Here is a 5,667-nt window from a genome sequence, read left to right as displayed (position 1 = left end):
CTTCTCATACACCCTGCTCTGTAAGAAGAGAAGATAGAGAAGGGGAGAAAAAGAGAGCTAGAATACCAACATAAATTGGCAAATGATTGCTAGGTTCAACTGAAAGTAATCATAAAATATAGCATTATTATTTTATTTTCTTAAGGGACTAAAATGATATTTAGTTGTTATGTATCCGTTAAATGACACAGTTTACATTCCTCATTCCACACATAAATGGACACGAAACAGTGATTTGCTTAGCATTACATCTTAAATGAAAGTAAACTTTGTGTAAATTTGAGGCTTCTGAGAGTTGTGTCTCACTCTAGTAGACTGAGAGGATGGCTAGAAAGAAAGTAGGTCTAAGCTGATAATAAGAGTGTTCTTCAATTTTTCCTGACAGACCATGTGCTTTCAGTAAGCTCTAATGAAAAAATGACCTTAGAACTCACAGAAAAATAAATAAGTTTCCTAGTAATATGTCTCTATTATAACTGTATTTAAGTAAACCTAAAGTGTCCACGTAAGGTTTTGGCCCAGAACTCTTGTGTAAATTCTCACATGGGGAGGATACTGAGAGTACGTTAGAGTCCTCGGGAAATGACACACAATTTCCTCCAGTGTCTTCAGAAATGCAGAACTGGTGTGAAGCGAGCTGCCCTCACAGTGCACCGGGAGCTGGGTCTCTAGCTAGTGCCCAAGCTGGCGTGGTATTCGCTAGTCCAGAAAAGAGTGGACAAAAGGAGGTGACTCCCTACAGCAGGGATGTTGGGTAGTATTAGAGGGTGCTGAGTAGACTCTAAAGAGGAAGAGCTCACTGAAGGACACTTTCACCAGTCACCGGAGAAGCATGGCTGTTGTCGTTCTTGTTATTTTTTCCTTTTACCTTCCCCAGCTGATGAAGGAAGTCAGTAGTCATTTTGAGTAAGCACCTTATGAATCTGAATGCATCTAAATTTATGATAGGAGAAGAATTTAAATGATGCTTGAAGGAGTAGCAGTCATTTCTTTTGGTTGTTATTTTCCTATCCCACCTGTTTTCTAAAAGTCAATTCCTGTCTGAGCCATAACTCCGAGGCACGGCCTCAGCCAGAGTTTCTATGAGAACAATGTCAGGTAGGTTTTCTGTCATCTTTGTTCATGCGATTTCTGTGCATTCAGGGAGAGTCTTAGTTCTGGCCTGAGCTCAGGCGTGCTGACACCATCACGACCTAGAGCCGAGGCATGGCCACGTAGGTCCCAACCTTCTATCATTGAAATCATAACTGGCAACATCATGATTTACAAACCAATAGCAGATGTCATCTGTCATTGTGCCTGGTGGTAGGGACTGAAAAATCTACCTGCTGGCTTCAAACCAGAAGGAGACAACTGACTCTTGGCAGAGTGAAGGAAAGCCGTCTCAATGATAGCAATTCATACATATTAAATGTCTACTGCAGCTCAGCCACTGCTCTGGGTTCCTTACATGAGTTCTAAATCATGGGCTTCAGAGTGGCCTCATGGACTAGATGCTTTGTAAATGAGGAAGCAAGTTTATAAAGTGAAGGGATTGCTCTTGATGATAAAACATGGTTAATCCCTTTGCTGTTAGGTAGTAACGGTAGCTAAGGTAAGGATGCAAATAGGCAAGTAGGGACAGTTTTCAGTCCATAAATTGCTCTCTGCATAGCAATGCCTTGATCTCAACAGTAACTCATTCAAATCCTAACTAGGCATTTTGCCTACACCATCTCATTTAATATCCACAATGAATCCATTGGGTCCCTGTGAATATTCCTAAGTGGTAACTAGTAAGGTCAACAGCTGGTAGTAATAGCAGAATTTATGCACTCTCAGGGACAATTTTAGTTCTAATTATGTTTCTTGAATACATATAAAACATTACCTTTCTTAACATAGAGAAACAAATATGCAGGACACTGGGAGGTCCATGTTCATTCACAATGGTAGAATAATTCATTGGCCCTGTGCTGTCCTGTTAGCACTAAGGAGCTTTGAAAGTGTGCTCTATTTATTTCACTTTACGATCAGATAATGTGAGCCACAACTTCCGTGCAGGTAAATATTTTATAAATTTCACTTGTCACTATAACTCATTATGTATGTCGTTTCTCTTTTGCCAAGTTTTAATGGCCCATTTTGAGAGGCAAAACCAGCAATGGAAATGAACACATTAGCAGAGATGAGGAAAATCTGCCAGCCATGTCCCTTCTGGTCAAGTAAACTGTCTTTAGAGAGTCTAGTTCGAGTGGGTTTATTTTCTGTGGAATTTTAAGTCACCATTTCTGGTTTTGTCCAGGGAGGTTGTTACTTTTCTTTTCTTGTCTAGGGAGGTCAAACCATTTGCTAAGAACCCACATAGAGATAGTCAGTAATTCATACAAATAGATAATTGACCACAAGAGTAAGCCCTCACATTTATGCATTATTGTTGTTGTTGTTGTTGTTAAAGTAGTGGCTGGCTGCTTCAACTCTTTCTCAAATGTATCCTCTTTTGACGGGGTAGAACTGTGGTCCCTAATTTCTGTAAATTTTCTCTTTGATAACCAATTTTTCTAGACTCAATGGATCCTTTTTGGCCCCAAATCATGGAACAAATAAATTCAAGTATGCAGTGATTGATCTCTTCACTGAAAAGGCTCACAAATGCCCCTTCAAGGGCTGCCTTTGTCCTCTCATCCACTTCTCTTCGTTCTCCTAATGATCCAGGTGAGCTGGATATTGTGGATTCATTACTGCTTAACTGACAACACTCAACTGAACTGATTCAGGTGTGGCAGGCCCACCTGAGGATTGTTGCCAACAGCAGGAATGGAGAACTGGAGGGAAGGTGGTGCACTGCTGATCTTCTTGGAGAAGCTTGTCACTTTGGCTTTCCTGATGTGAACTCGGCTGTTGTCATCACTGACGAGGCTCAGGTTCTTGCTGTTGCTGAGGCTGGCTGCAGCTCTGCAAGGCAGCTCTTGTCCCTGCCTTGAGCGTCACTTGCTAGCTCGCTTCAGGCCCCTCAGCCAGCCTGCTGGCACCGATTGCTGGCTTCTCGCAGTGGCATTTGGGCCTTCCCACTGCAGATCCATGGTGCTTACATGGGACTTCACTTTGGTTCTATATCTTCAGCTGGATTCATGCAGGACGCTTAGCTGATTCTTTGTGCCCTTAGTGTGTGGACAGATCTCCTGTGCTCCTCTGCATTTGATTTCTTGGGGTAAATTTTATAAAAGGATCCTATAAATTATGTATCCAGTATTAAACCTATTCCTTTGAAATCCCTGACTATAACAGATATTAAGGTCCTAGATTTTGGCAGAGTTGTAATTGCAGATGAACAATATAAATAGAGAGCACTTTATTTGGAATAAATTTGGGTTCAATCCCCAGGCCTGCCGTGCCAGCCCAGCCACCAGGGCACACTGAGATGGTGATTGAGACTGGACATAGTGGCACAGGCCTGTAATCCCAGCACTTGGGAGGCTGTAAACAGGAGAATCACTATGAGTCTGATCTAGTAGTGAGATCCTGAACACCCTGTAGACCTTTCCCTTAAGTGAAGAAAAAAAAACCCCAAAAACAAATAGCACCATGAAAAATTAAATGCATAGAAATTAACTTACCAAATAAGTGCAGAGCTTCACAAGAAAAAGTACAGTACAGTGCAAAAGGAGACGGACGAGGAAATCCGTAAATGGAAAGACAGCCCTTATTTTTATATAGGCATGAAAGATATTGTCAAAATGTTCACATTTCCAAAACTGATATCCAGATTTATTGAAATCCTTTTCAAACTATCAAGAGCATTCCGCACAGAACCAGAAAATTCAAGCCTAAAATTCATAATGTGTCAGAAAAAAACAAGAGTAGAAAAGGTAATGGTGGGCAGCCAGGTCCCAGCAAGAAGCAGCTCACCCTTGCACTTCAAGTTGTGTTACAAAGCTGTGTGATACAAACAGGGCGCCAAGCAGCTGGCTTCTCTGCGTGGTGTGTGGCAGCGCTCTGCTCTCCAGGGCCGCCTCCCGCGGGTGTAGAACGGCAATCCTTGAGGAGAAGCCCATCGCCCCTGTTGCAGAAGAGGATGCCGGGTGCCAGACAACAAGATCCCCTCTGTGAGTATGGGGCAAGTGGGTACGGGGTGTGCTCTCAGCATTCCGGGAGAGTCTCAGGGTGACGAACTTGCCCTTGTGGACGTTTTGGGAGGTCAACTCAAAGGAGAAATGCTGGATCCGCAGCATGGAGGCTTGTTTCCTCAGACGGCTAAAATTGTGGTACATAAAGGTTACTTTGTATCTGAGAACTTGAAGATTGTGGTGGTGACTGCCAGAGTCCGTCAGCAGGAAGGGAAAAGTCACCTCAATTTGGTGCAGAGAAACGTGAAAGTCTTCAAGTTCGTTGTTCCTCAGATCGTCAGGTACAGCCCTGCCTGCTTCATCACTGTTGTTTCCTACTCAGTGGATATTCTTACCTATGTTACCTGGAGGCTAAGTGGATTGCTCAAGCACCGTGTGATTGGAAGCAGATGCAATCTGGATTCGGTCCGATTTCGCTATTTTACGGTTGAAAAACTTGGCCTTCATCCCAGCAGCTGCCACGGGTGGATTCTGGGGAAGCGTGGGATCTCGGGTGTGGCGATCTGGAGTAGAGTGAATGTAGTGGATGTTTCCCTCCAGGATCTGAATCCAGAAATGGGCAGAGCAACGGTAGTGAAAGCTGGAAGGAAGTGCGTAAGATGGTGGTTGAAAGTGCCCATGAAGTCGTCAAGCTAAAAGGTTACACCAACTGGGCCATCGGCTTGAGTGTGGCTGATTCTTTTGAGTCCATCCTGAAGAATCTATCCAGAATTCAGCCAGTGTCAACCATGATCAAGGGCGTGTAAGCACTGAGAATGAAGTCTTCCTGAGCCTTCCCTGAATCCTGGATGCTCCAGGATTGACCAGCATTATCAACCAGAAACTGAAGGATGAAGAGGCCGCTCATCTCAAGAACAGTGCAGATATCCTGTGGGACATTGAGAAGGACCTAAAGGACCTGTGACTACTGTGTTCTAGGCTGTACAAGTTTAGAAACTACCGTGTGACTAATCCTGAGCCATTAGCCTTCAACCACTTCCACGGGTCGCAGTTTGCTTCTTCCTTAATATCTCATAGAAGCCCACAGAATCAAAGCCTGGCTTGGATTCATGCTTGCAGTATGCCCTCTTGACCAAATAAAATTAACTACTACAGTGCGGAAAAGAAAAAGTATAGCAGCAAAAAAGGAGACACATGGGTTAATGGAACAGAGTAACTGATACAAAACGGCCCTAGGCACATTTAGATAGCTGATTTTTTAAAAGGGGTGCAGTAACGTTTATTGGAGGGAAAATAACTTCTTAAACAGCACTGAGAAAACTGGCTGTCTATAGGTAGAAGATTGAACCAAAATATATTTGTCACCATGAACTAAAACACAATCTAAATGTTTTACCATTATTATAGTAATTCATGCACAACCATGTTTATAGCAGTGTGACTCATAATAGCTAAATCTTAAAACTGACCTATATGTTTATCAATAGATAAATGGACAAAGAAATATGGTATTTACATACAACGGAGCATTATTACTCTGTCACAGAAATAATAACTTGGGGTTATTAGTAGGAAAATGCAGGTACCTAAGTCCATAATGCTAATGAAATAAATCAGACAC

General features: G+C 42.7%; 1 pseudogene; it reads left to right on the top strand.

Annotated features, from left to right (window-relative positions):
* Positions 1-5,010, top strand: part of LOC101583103 — a 9,290-nt pseudogene extending 4,280 nt beyond the window's left edge.
* The last annotated feature ends 657 nt before the right edge of the window (positions 5,011-5,667 follow it).

Source organism: Octodon degus, unplaced genomic scaffold, assembly GCF_000260255.1.
Source record: "Octodon degus isolate 3935 unplaced genomic scaffold, OctDeg1.0 scaffold00042, whole genome shotgun sequence".
Classification (NCBI taxonomy): Eukaryota; Metazoa; Chordata; class Mammalia; order Rodentia; family Octodontidae; genus Octodon; species Octodon degus.
This window is presented reverse-complemented; position numbering and strand designations above follow the sequence as displayed.